Here is a 12,436-nt window from a genome sequence, read left to right on the forward strand (position 1 = left end):
GAGATTTAATGGAAACAGCAACTTTAAACTTTGCCTACGTCTCTGTCAGTCGCAAGGAAACTGTATTTGAAGGTGAAGGTGATTTTGTAGACATGTGTGAAAGACATGTTCTGAAATGCAAGTGTTGTGGTTTGGAGAGCACATCGGTTACGTGTCAGATGTGTAGCCAAGCAGTAATTTGTCGCCATAGCTGCAAATATTAGCCGGTAATATGAAGTGTTGTCAGCTAAAGTCTGATGATGCAGACGACCGTAAGGACGAAATACCCAAGAGTACCGCTAGGCCGCGCCTCTTTAGCTCAGTGGTAGAGCACTGGTCTAATAAACCAGGGGTCGTAAGTTCCATCCTCACAGGAGAAAGATGAATTTTGGAAATCAGTTGCGCGTCGTGGCCTGTGATGACGAACAATTAGCGACAGGCGTTTTTTTAAGATTTACTCTCAGATGTGATTAAGGCGAATGGCGCAGATAAAGCATTTGCCAAAGCGGTACAGCATAAGGTGGGACGAGGCAGTCTGAATTACATTTTATAGATGTAGTTCTCACATATCTCAGAGCCTCTCGCGATCTTCGTCGTCGTCGTCGTCGTCGTCGCCGTCGTCGCCGCCGCCGCTTCTGCAGAAGTAGCAAATGGCCATCGTAACAATTGCGGCGAGGGACGCCCTGCCTTCGATTCCGAATGCACAAAGTGTGTGGTCTTGTTTGTCAGTCTATATTTAGTCGGTCTCGTCAGAGGTTGAATGTAACGAATGGGTGGGAAAGAGCAAGGGGCAACGGCTGTGTAGACCGAAAACACATATCCTCAGGGGTGTGAGCGTTTCGAGATGAGTCGTATACATGTAAATGTTGGTCGTCAGTGACCGTGTGGCCTAATGGATAAGGCGTCGGACTTCCTATCTGAAGATTACACGTTCGAATGCTGTCACGCTTGTGTTTTTCCAGTTCTGAAAAAGAAACATATCGTTTTAATGTAGCAATTGAGCAGTACGAAACCGTCTGAATGTTGCTGTTGACCATTTTTTGCTTGGAGATGCTCTTGAGCTTGAAACACACACAGCAAAACCGGTGTTAACTAGCGAAATGGTCGGCAGAGTGCCGACACCGCGAGTTTTGACTGGCACTTGCACATCTAAAACAACGTCGGAAAGTAACTCGTTCGGCTTTTGAGTCACATAAAGTATGTGTGTTAATTTTGACGCCACTAGCTCTACTTGTTGTCATGCAATTTCTTTGCCTCTCAGAAATGATTATGACATAAAAGTGAAGTACGTGACGAGTGTGACGTTAGGAAAACATTAGGCAGCATGGAGAGATTCTGTATGGGACCACCCAACGCAAACGAGTACTGTGTGACGTGCTACCTCGGCAAGTATTCACCGAGGTAGCCGGCTATCTCAGTCGGTAGAGCGTCAGACTCTTAATCCCAGGGTCGTGGGTTCGAGCCAGACGCTGGGCGGTACGGAATTTTGTTCTGCTGCAGGTGTAAATTACCGTTTTTCTGATTAACGAGATTTAATGGAAATAGCAACTTTAAACTTTGCCTACGTCTCTGTCAGTCGCAAGGAAACTGTATTTGAAGGTGAAGGTGATTTTGTAGACATGTGTGAAAGACATGTTCTGAAATGCAAGTGTTGTGGTTTGGAGAGCACATCGGTTACGTGTCAGATGTGTAGCCAAGCAGTAATTTGTCGCCATAGCTGCAAATATTAGCCGGTAATATGAAGTGTTGTCAGCTAAAGTCTGATGATGCAGACGACCGTAAGGACGAAGTACCCAAGAGTACCGCTAGGCCGCGCCTCTTTAGCTCAGTGGTAGAGCACTGGTCTAATAAACCAGGGGTCGTAAGTTCCATCCTCACAGGAGAAAGATGCATTTTGGAAATCAGTTGCGCGTCGTGGCCTGTGATGACGAACAATTAGCGACAGGCGTTTTTTTAAGATTTACTCTCAGATGTGATTAAGGCGAATGGCGCAGATAAAGCATTTGCCAAAGCGGTACAGCATAAGGTGGGACGAGGCAGTCTGAATTACATTTTATAGATGTATTTCTCACATATCTCAGAGCCTCTCGCGATCTTCGTCGTCGTCGTCGTCTTCGTCGTCGCCGCCGCCGCTTCTGCAGAAGTAGCAAATGGCCATCGTAGCAAATGCGGCGAGGGACGCCCTGCCTTCGATTCCGAATGCACAAAGTGTGTGGTCTTGTTTCTCAGTCTATATTTGGTCGGTCTCGTCAGAGGTTGAATGTAACGAATGGGTGGGAAAGAGCAAGGGGCAGCGGCTGTGTAGAACGAAAACACAAATCCTCAGGGGTGTGAGCGTTTCGAGATGAGTCGTATACATGTAAATGTGGGTCGTCAGTGTCCGTGTGGCCTAATGGATAAGGCGTTGGACTTCATATCTGAAGATTACAGGTTCGAATGCTGTCACGCTTGTGTTTTTACAGTTCGGAAAAAGAAACATACCGTTTTAATGTAGCAATTGAGCAGTACGAAACCGTCTGAATGTTGCTGTTGACCATTTTTTGCTTGGAGATGCTCTTGAGCTTGAAACACACACAACAAGACCGGTGTTAACTAGCGAAATGGTCGGCAGAGTGCCGACACAGCGAGTTTTGACTATCACTTGCACATCTAAAACAACGTCGGAAAGTAACTCGTTCGGCTTTTGAGTCACATAAAGTATGTGTGTTAATTTTGACGCCACTAGCTCTGCATGTTGTCATGCAATTTCTTTACATCTCAGAAATGATTATGACATAAAAGTGAAGTACGTGACGAGTGTGACGTTAGGAAAACATTAGGCATCATGGAGAGATTCTGTATGGGACCACCCAACCCAAACGAGTACTGTGTGACGTGCTACCCGGCAGGTATTCACCGAGGTAGCCGGCTAGCTCAGTCGGTACAGCGTCAGACTCTTAATCCCAAGGTCGTGGGTTCGAGCCAGACGCTGGGCGGAACGGAATTTTGTGCCGCTGCAGGTGTAAATTACCGTTTTTCTGATTAACTAGATTTAATGGAAATAGCAACTTTAAACTTTGCCTACGTCTCTGTCAGTCGCAAGGAAGCTGTATTTGAAGGTGAAGGTGATTTTGTAGACATGTGTGAAAGACATTTTCTGAAATGCAAGTGTTGTTGTTTGGACAGCACATCGGTTACGTGTCAGATGTGTAGCCAAGCAGTAATTTGTCGACATAGCTGCAAATATTAGCCGGTAATATGAAGTGTTGTCAGCTAAAGTCTGATGATGCAGACGACCGTAAGGACGAAGTACCCAAGAGTACCGCTAGGCCGCTCCTCTTTAGCTCAGTGGTAGAGCACTGGTCTAATAAACCAAGGGTCGTAAGTTCCATTCTCACAGGAGAAAGATTAATTTTGGAAATCAGTTGCGCGTCGTGGCCGTATAGCAAACAGTACCTGTGATGACGAACATATAGCGACAGGCGTTTTTTTAAGAATTACTCTCATATGCGATTAAGGCGAATGGCGCAGATAAAGCATTTGCCAAAGCGGTACAGCATAAGGTGGGACGAGGCAGTCTGAATTACATTTTATAGGTGTATTTCTCACATTTCTCAGAGCCTCTCGCGATATTCGTCGTCGTCGTGGTCGTCGTCGTCGTCGTCGTCGCCGCCGCCGCCGCCGCCGCTTCTGCAGAAGTAGCAAATGGCAATCGTAGCAAATGCGGCGAGGGACGCCCTGCCTTCGATTCCGAATGCACAAAGTGTGTGGTCTTGTTTCTCAGTCTATATTTGGTCGGTCACGTCAGAGGTTGAATGTAACGAATGGGTGGGAAAGAGCAAGGGGCAGCGGCTGTGTAGAACGAAAACACAAATCCTCAGGGGTGTGAGCGTTTCGAGATGAGTCGTATACATGTAAATGTTGGTCGTCAGTGACCGTGTGGCCTAATGGATAAGGCGTCGGACTTCGGATCTGAAGATTACAGGTTCGAATGCTGTCACGCTTGTGCATTTCCAGTTCTGAAAAAGAAACATAATGTTTTAATGTAGCAATTGAGCAGTACGAAACCGTCTGAATGTTGCTGTTGACCATTTTTTGCTTGGAGATGCTCTTGAGCTTGAAACACACACAGCAAGACCGGTGTTAACTAGCGAAATGGTCGGCAGAGTGCCGACACCGCGAGTTTTGACTGGCACTTGCACATCTAAAACAACGTCGGAAAGTAACTCGTTCGGCTTTTGAGTCACATAAAGTATGTGTGTTAATTTTGACGCCACTAGCTCTGCTTGTTGTCATGCAATTTCTTTGCCTCTCAGAAATGATTATGACATAAAAGTGAAGTACGTGACGAGTGTGACGTTAGGAAAACGTTAGGCAGCATGGAGAGATTCTGTATGGGACCACCCAACCCAAACGAGTACTGTGTGACGTGCTACCCGGCAAGCATTCACCGAGGTAGCCGGCTATCTCAGTCGGTAGAGCGTCAGACTCTTAATCCCAGGGTCGTGGGTTCGAGCCAGACGCTGGGCGGAACGGAATTTTGTTCCGCTGCAGGTGTAAATTACCGTTTTTCTGATTAACGAGATTTAATGGAAATAGCAACTTTAAACTTTGCCTACGTCTCTGTCAGTCGCAAGGAAACTGTATTTGAAGGTGAAGGTAATTTTGTAGACATGTGTGAAAGACATGTTCTGAAATGCAAGTGTTGTGGTTTGGAGAGCACATCGGTTACGTGTCAGATGTGTAGCCAAGCAGAATTTTGTCGCCATAGCTGCAAATATTAGCCGGTAATATGAAGTGTTGTCAGCTAAAGTCTGATGATGCAGACGACCGTAAGGATGAAGTACCCACGAGTACCGCTAGGCCGCGCCTCTTTAGCTCAGTGGTAGAGCACTGGTCTAATAAACCAGGGGTCGTAAGTTCCATCCTCACAGGAGAAAGATGAATTTTGGAAATCAGTTGCGCGTCGTGGCCGTATAGCAAACAGTACCTGTGATGACGAACAATTAGCGACAGGCGTTTTTTTAAGAATTACTCTCAGATGTGATTAAGGCGAATGGCGCAGATAAAGCATTTGCCAAAGCGGTACAGCATAAGGTGGGACGAGGCAGTCTGAATTACATTTTATAGATGTATTTCTCACATATCTCAGAGCCTCTCGCGATCTTCGTCGTCGTCGTCGTCTTCGTCGTCGCCGCCGCCGCTTCTGCAGAAGTAGCAAATGGCCATCGTAGCAAATGCGGCGAGGGACGCCCTGCCTTCGATTCCGAATGCACAAAGTGTGTGGTCTTGTTTCTCAGTCTATATTTGGTCGGTCTCGTCAGAGGTTGAATGTAACGAATGGGTGGGAAAGAGCAAGGGGCAGCGGCTGTGTAGAACGAAAACACAAATCCTCAGGGGTGTGAGCGTTTCGAGATGAGTCGTATACATGTAAATGTTGGTCGTCAGTGACCGTGTGGCCTAATGGATAAGGCGTCGGACTTCATATCTGAAGATTACAGGTTCGAATGCTGTCACGCTTGTGTTTTTACAGTTCGGAAAAAGAAACATACCGTTTTAATGTAGCAATTGAGCAGTACGAAACCGTCTGAATGTTGCTGTTGACCATTTTTTGCTTGGAGATGCTCTTGAGCTTGAAACACACACAACAAGACCGGTGTTAACTAGCGAAATGGTCGGCAGAGTGCCGACACAGCGAGTTTTGACTATCACTTGCACATCTAAAACAACGTCGGAAAGTAACTCGTTCGGCTTTTGAGTCACATAAAGTATGTGTGTTAATTTTGACGCCACTAGCTCTGCATGTTGTCACGCAATTTCTTTACATCTCAGAAATGATTATGACATAAAAGTGAAGTACGTGACGAGTGTGACGTTAGGAAAACATTAGGCATCATGGAGAGATTCTGTATGGGACCACCCAACCCAAACGAGTACTGTGTGACGTGCTACCCGGCAGGTATTCACAGAGGTAGCCGGCTAGCTCAGTCGGTACAGCGTCAGACTCTTAATCCCAGGGTCGTGGGTTCGAGCCAGACGCTGGGCGGAACGGAATTTTGTTCCGCTGCAGGTGTAAATTACCGTTTTTCTGATTAACGAGATTTAATGGAAATAGTAACTTTAAACTTTGCCTACGTCTCTGTCAGTCGCAAGGAAGCTGTATTTGAAGGTGAAGGTGATTTTGTAGACATGTGTGAAAGACATTTTCTGAAATGCAAGTGTTGTTGTTTGGACAGCACATCGGTTACGTGTCAGATGTGTAGCCAAGCAGTAATTTGTCGACATAGCTGCAAATATTAGCCGGTAATATGAAGTGTTGTCAGCTAAAGTCTGATGATGCAGACGACCGTAAGGACGAAGTACCCAAGAGTACCGCTAGGCCGCTCATCTTTAGCTCAGTGGTAGAGCACTGGTCTAATAAACCAAGGGTCGTAAGTTCCATTCTCACAGGAGAAAGATGAATTTTGGAAATCAGTTGCGCGTCGTGGCCGTATAGCAAACAGTACCTGTGATGACGAACATATAGCGACAGGCGTTTTTTTAAGAATTACTCTCATATGCGATTAAGGCGAATGGCGCAGATAAAGCATTTGCCAAAGCGGTACAGCATAAGGTGGGACGAGGCAGTCTGAATTACATTTTATAGGTGTATTTCTCACATTTCTCAGAGCCTCTCGCGATATTCGTCGTCGTCGTCGTCGTCGTCGTCGTCGTCGCCGCCGCCGCCGCCGCCGCCGCCGCTTCTGCAGAAGTAGCAAATGGCAATCGTAGCAAATGCGGCGAGGGACGCCCTGCCTTCGATTCCGAATGCACAAAGTGTGTGGTCTTGTTTCTCAGTCTATATTTGGTCGGTCACGTCAGAGGGTGAATGTAACGAATGGGTGGGAAAGAGCAAGGGGCAGCGGCTGTGTAGAACGAAAACACAAATCCTCAGGGGTGTGAGCGTTTCGAGATGAGTCGTATACATGTAAATGTTGGTCGTCAGTGACCGTGTGGCCTAATGGATAAGGCGTCGGACTTCGGATCTGAAGATTACAGGTTCGAATGCTGTCACGCTTGTGCATTTCCAGTTCTGAAAAAGACATATAATGTTTTAATGTAGCAATTGAGCAGTACGAAACCGTCTGAATGTTGCTGTTGACCATTTTTTGCTTGGAGATGCTCTTGAGCTTGAAACACACACAGCAAGACCGGTGTTAACTAGCGAAATGGTCGGCAGAGTGCCGACACCGCGAGTTTTGACTGGCACTTGCACATCTAAAACAACGTCGGAAAGTAACTCGTTCGGCTTTTGAGTCACATAAAGTATGTGTGTTAATTTTGACGCCACTAGCTCTGCTTGTTGTCATGCAATTTCTTTGCCTCTCAGAAATGATTATGACATAAAAGTGAAGTACGTGACGAGTGTGACGTTAGGAAAACATTAGGCAGCATGGAGAGATTCTGTATGGGACCACCCAACCCAAACGAGTACTGTGTGACGTGCTACCCGGCAAGCATTCACCGAGGTAGCCGGCTATCTCAGTCGGTAGAGCGTCAGACTCTTAATCCCAGGGTCGTGGGTTCGAGCCAGACGCTGGGCGAAACGGAATTTTGTTCCGCTGCAGGTGTAAATTACCGTTTTTCTGATTAACGAGATTTAATGGAAATAGCAACTTTAAACTTTGCCTACGTCTCTGTCAGTCGCAAGGAAACTGTATTTGAAGGTGAAGGTGATTTTGTAGACATGTGTGAAAGACATGTTCTGAAATGCAAGTGTTGTGGTTTGGAGAGCACATCGGTTACGTGTCAGATGTGTAGCCAAGCAGTAATTTGTCGCCATAGCTGCAAATATTAGCCGGTAATATGAAGTGTTGTCAGCTAAAGTCTGATGATGCAGACGACCGTAAGGATGAAGTACCCACGAGTACCGCTAGGCCGCGCCTCTTTAGCTCAGTGGTAGAGCACTGGTCTAATAAACCAGGGGTCGTAAGTTCCATCCTCACAGGAGAAAGATGAATTTTGGAAATCAGTTGCGCGTCGTGGCCGTATAGCAAACAGTACCTGTGATGACGAACAATTAGCGACAGGCGTTTTTTTTAAGATTTACTCTCAGATGTGATTAAGGCGAATGGCGCAGATAAAGCATTTGCCAAAGCGGTACAGCATAAGGTGGGACGAGGCAGTCTGAATTACATTTTATAGATGTATTTCTCACATATCTCAGAGCCTCTCGCGATCTTCGTCGTCGTCGTCGTCTTCGTCGTCGCCGCCGCCGCTTCTGCAGAAGTAGCAAATGGCCATCGTAGCAAATGCGGCGAGGGACGCCCTGCCTTCGATTCCGAATGCACAAAGTGTGTGGTCTTGTTTCTCAGTCTATATTTGGTCGGTCTCGTCAGAGGTTGAATGTAACGAATGGGTGGGAAAGAGCAAGGGGCAGCGGCTGTGTAGAACGAAAACACAAATCCTCAGGGGTGTGAGCGTTTCGAGATGAGTCGTATACATGTAAATGTTGGTCGTCAGTGTCCGTGTGGCCTAATGGATAAGGCGTTGGACTTCATATCTGAAGATTACAGGTTCGAATGCTGTCACGCTTGTGTTTTTACAGTTCGGAAAAAGAAACATACCGTTTTAATGTAGCAATTGAGCAGTACGAAACCGTCTGAATGTTGCTGTTGACCATTTTTTGCTTGGAGATGCTCTTGAGCTTGAAACACACACAGCAGGACCGGTGTTAACTAGCGAAATGGTCGGCAGAGTGCCGACACAGCGAGTTTTGACTATCACTTGCACATCTAAAACAACGTCGGAAAGTAACTCGTTCGGCTTTTGAGTCTCATAAAGTATGTGTGTTAATTTTGACGCCACTAGCTCTGCATGTTGTCATGCAATTTCTTTACCTCTCAGAAATGATTATGACATAAAAGTGAAGTACGTGACGAGTGTGACGTTAGGAAAACATTAGGCATCATGGAGAGATTCTGTATGGGACCACCCAACCCAAACGAGTACTGTGTGACGTGCTACCCGGCAGGTATTCACCGAGGTAGCCGGCTAGCTCAGTCGGTAGAGCGTCAGACTCTTAATCCCAGGGTCGTGGGTTCGAGCCAGACGCTGGGCGGAACGGAAGTTTGTTCCGCTGCAGGTGTAAATTACCGTTTTTCTGATTAACGAGATTTAATGGAAATAGCAACTTTAAACTTTGCCTACGTCTCTGTCAGTCGCAAGGATGCTGTGTTTGAAGGTGAAGGTGATTTTGTAGACATGTGTGAAAGACATGTTCTGAAATGCAAATGTTGTTGTTTGGAGAGCACATCGGTTACGTGTCAGATGTGTAGCGAAGCAGTAATTTGTCGACATAGCTGCAAATATTAGCCGGTAATATGAAGTGTTGTCAGCTAAAGTCTGATGATGCAGACGACCGTAAGGACGAAGTACCCAAGAGAACCGCTAGGCCGCGCGTCTTTAGCTCAGTGGTATAGCACTGGTCTAATAAACCAGGGGTCGTAAGTTCCATCCTCACAGGAGAAAGATGAATTTTGGAAATCAGTTGCGCGTCGTGGCCGTATAGGAAACAGAACCTGTGAAGAGGAACAATTAGCGACAGGCGTTTTTTTAAGATTTACTCTCAGATGTGATTAAGGCGAATGGCGCAGATAAAGCATTTGCCAAAGCGGTATAGCATAAGGTGGGACGAGGCAGTCTGAATTACATTTTATAGATGTATTTCTCACATATCTCAGAGCCTCTCGCGATCTTCGTCGTCGTCGTCGTCGTTGTCGTCGTCGCCGCCGCCGCTTCTGCAGAAGTAGCAAATGGCCATCGTAGCAAATGCGGCGAGGGTCGCCCTGCCTTCGATTCCGAATGCACAATGTGTGTGGTCTTGTTTCTCAGTCTATATTTGGTCGGTCTCGTCAGAGGTTGAATGTAACGAATGGGTGGGAAAGAGCAAGGGGCAGCGGCTGTGTAGAACGAAAACACAAATCCTCAGGGGTGTGAGCGTTTCGAGATGAGTCGTATACATGTAAATGTTGGTCGTCAGTGACCGTGTGGCCTAATGGATAAGGCGTCGGACTTCGGATCTGAAGATTACAGGTTCGAATGCTGTCACGCTTGTGTTTTTACAGTTCGGAAAAAGAAACATACCGTTTTAATGTAGCAATTGAGCAGTACGAAACCGTCTGAATGTTGCTGTTGACCATTTTTTGCTTGGAGATGCTCTTGAGCTTGAAACACACACAACAAGACCGGTGTTAACTAGCGAAATGGTCGGCAAAGTGCCGACACAGCGAGTTTTGACTATCACTTGCACATCTAAAACAACGTCGGAAAGTAACTCGTTCGGCTTTTGAGTCACATAAAGTATGTGTGTTAATTTTGACGCCACTAGCTCTGCATGTTGTCATGCAATTTCTTTACATCTCAGAAATGATTATGACATAAAAGTGAAGTACGTGACGAGTGTGACGTTAGGAAAACATTAGGCATCATGGAGAGATTCTGTATGGGACTACCCAACCCAAACGAGTACTGTGTGACGTGCTACCCGGCAGGTATTCACTGAGGTAGCCGGCTAGCTCAGTCGGTAGAGCGTCAGACTCTTAATCCCAGGGTCGTGGGTTCGAGCCAGACGCTGGGCGGAACGGAATTTTGTTCCGCTGCAGGTGTAAATTACCGTTTTTCTGATTAACGAGATTTAATGGAAATAGCAACTTTAAACTTTGCCTACGTCTCTGTCAGTCGCTAGGAAGCTGTATTTGAAGGTGAAGGTGATTTTGTAGACATGTGTGAAAGACATTTTCTGAAATGCAAGTGTTGTTGTTTTGAGAGCACATCGGTTACGTGTCAGATGTGTAGCCAAGCAGTAATTTGTCGACATAGCTGCAAATATTAGCCGGTAATATGAAGTGTTGTCAGCTAAAGTCTGATGATGCAGACGACCGTAAGGACGAAGTACCAAAGAGTACCGCTAGGCCGCGCCTCTTTAGCTCAGTGGTAGAGCACTGGTCTAATAAACCAAGGGTCGTAAGTTCCATTCTCACAGGAGAAAGATTAATTTTGGAAATCAGTTGCGCGTCGTGGCCGTATAGCAAACAGTACCTGTGATGACGAACATATAGCGACAGGCGTTTTTTTAAGCCGCCGCCGCCGCTTCTGCAGAAGTAGCAAATGGCAATCGTAGCAAATGCGGCGAGGGACGCCCTGCCTTCGATTCCGAATGCACAAAGTTTGTGGTCTTGTTTCTCAGTCTATATTTGGTCGGTCACGTCAGAGGTTGAATGTAACGAATGGGTGGGAAAGAGCAAGGGGCAGCGGCTGTGTAGAACGAAAACACAAATCCTCAGGGGTGTGAGCGTTTCGAGATGAGTCGTATACATGTAAATGTTGGTCGTCAGTGACCGTGTGGCCTAATGGATAAGGCGTCGGACTTCGGATCTGAAGATTACAGGTTCGAATGCTGTCACGCTTGTGCTTTTCCAGTTCTGAAAAAGAAACATAATGTTTTAATGTAGCAATTGAGCAGTACGAAACCGTCTGAATGTTGCTGTTGACCATTTTTTGCTTGGAGATGCTCTTGAGCTTGAAACACACACTACAAGACCGGTGTTAACTAGCGAAATGGTCGGCAGAGTGCCGACACAGCGAGTTTTGACTATCACTTGCACATCTAAAACAACGTCGGAAAGTAACTCGTTCGGCTTTTGAGTCACATAAAGTATGTGTGTTAATTTTGACGCCACTAGCTCTGCATGTTGTCAAGCAATTTCTTTACATCTCAGAAATGATTATGACATAAAAGTGAAGTACGTGACGAATGTGACGTTAGGAAAACATTAGGCATCATGGAGAGATTCTGTATGGGACCACCCAACCCAAACGAGTACTGTGTGACGTGCTACCCGGCAGGTATTCACCGAGGTAGCCGGCTAGCTCAGTCGGTAGAGCGTCAGACTCTTAATCCCAGGGTCGTGGGTTCGAGCCAGACGCTGGGCGGAACGGAATTTTGTTCCGCTGCAGGTGTAAATTACCGTTTTTCTGATTAACGAGATTTAATGGAAATAGCAACTTTAAACTTTGCCTACGTCTCTGTCAGTCGCAAGGAAGCTGTATTTGAAGGTGAAGGTGATTTTGTAGACATGTGTGAAAGACATGTTCTGAAATGCAAATGTTGTTGTTTGGAGAGCACATCGGTTACGTGTCAGATGTGTAGCCAAGCAGTAATTTGTCGCCATAGCTGCAAATATTAGCCGGTAATATGAAGTGTTGTCAGCTAAAGTCTGATGATGCAGACGACCGTAAGGACGAAGTACCCAAGAGTACCGCTAGGCCGCGCGTCTTTAGCTCAGTGGTAGAGCACTGGTCTAACAAACCAGGGGTCGTAAGTTCCATCCTCACAGGAGAAAGATGAATTTTGGAAATCAGTTGCGCGTCGTGGCCGTATAGCAAACAGTACCTGTGAAGACGAACAATTAGCGACAGGCGTTTTTTTAAGATTTAC

At 46.3% G+C, this 12,436-nt stretch overlaps 1 non-coding gene across 1 annotated transcript; it reads left to right on the forward strand.

Moving 5' to 3' along the window:
* Positions 1-1,793: 1,793 nt before the first annotated feature.
* Positions 1,794-1,871, forward strand: Trnai-aau (transfer RNA isoleucine (anticodon AAU)). The gene has a single exon. It is a non-coding gene; the product is annotated as a tRNA-Ile (tRNA).
* The last annotated feature ends 10,565 nt before the right edge of the window (positions 1,872-12,436 follow it).

Source organism: Schistocerca gregaria, unplaced genomic scaffold (assembly GCF_023897955.1).
Source record: "Schistocerca gregaria isolate iqSchGreg1 unplaced genomic scaffold, iqSchGreg1.2 ptg000077l, whole genome shotgun sequence".
NCBI lineage: Eukaryota > Metazoa > Arthropoda > Insecta > Orthoptera > Acrididae > Schistocerca > Schistocerca gregaria.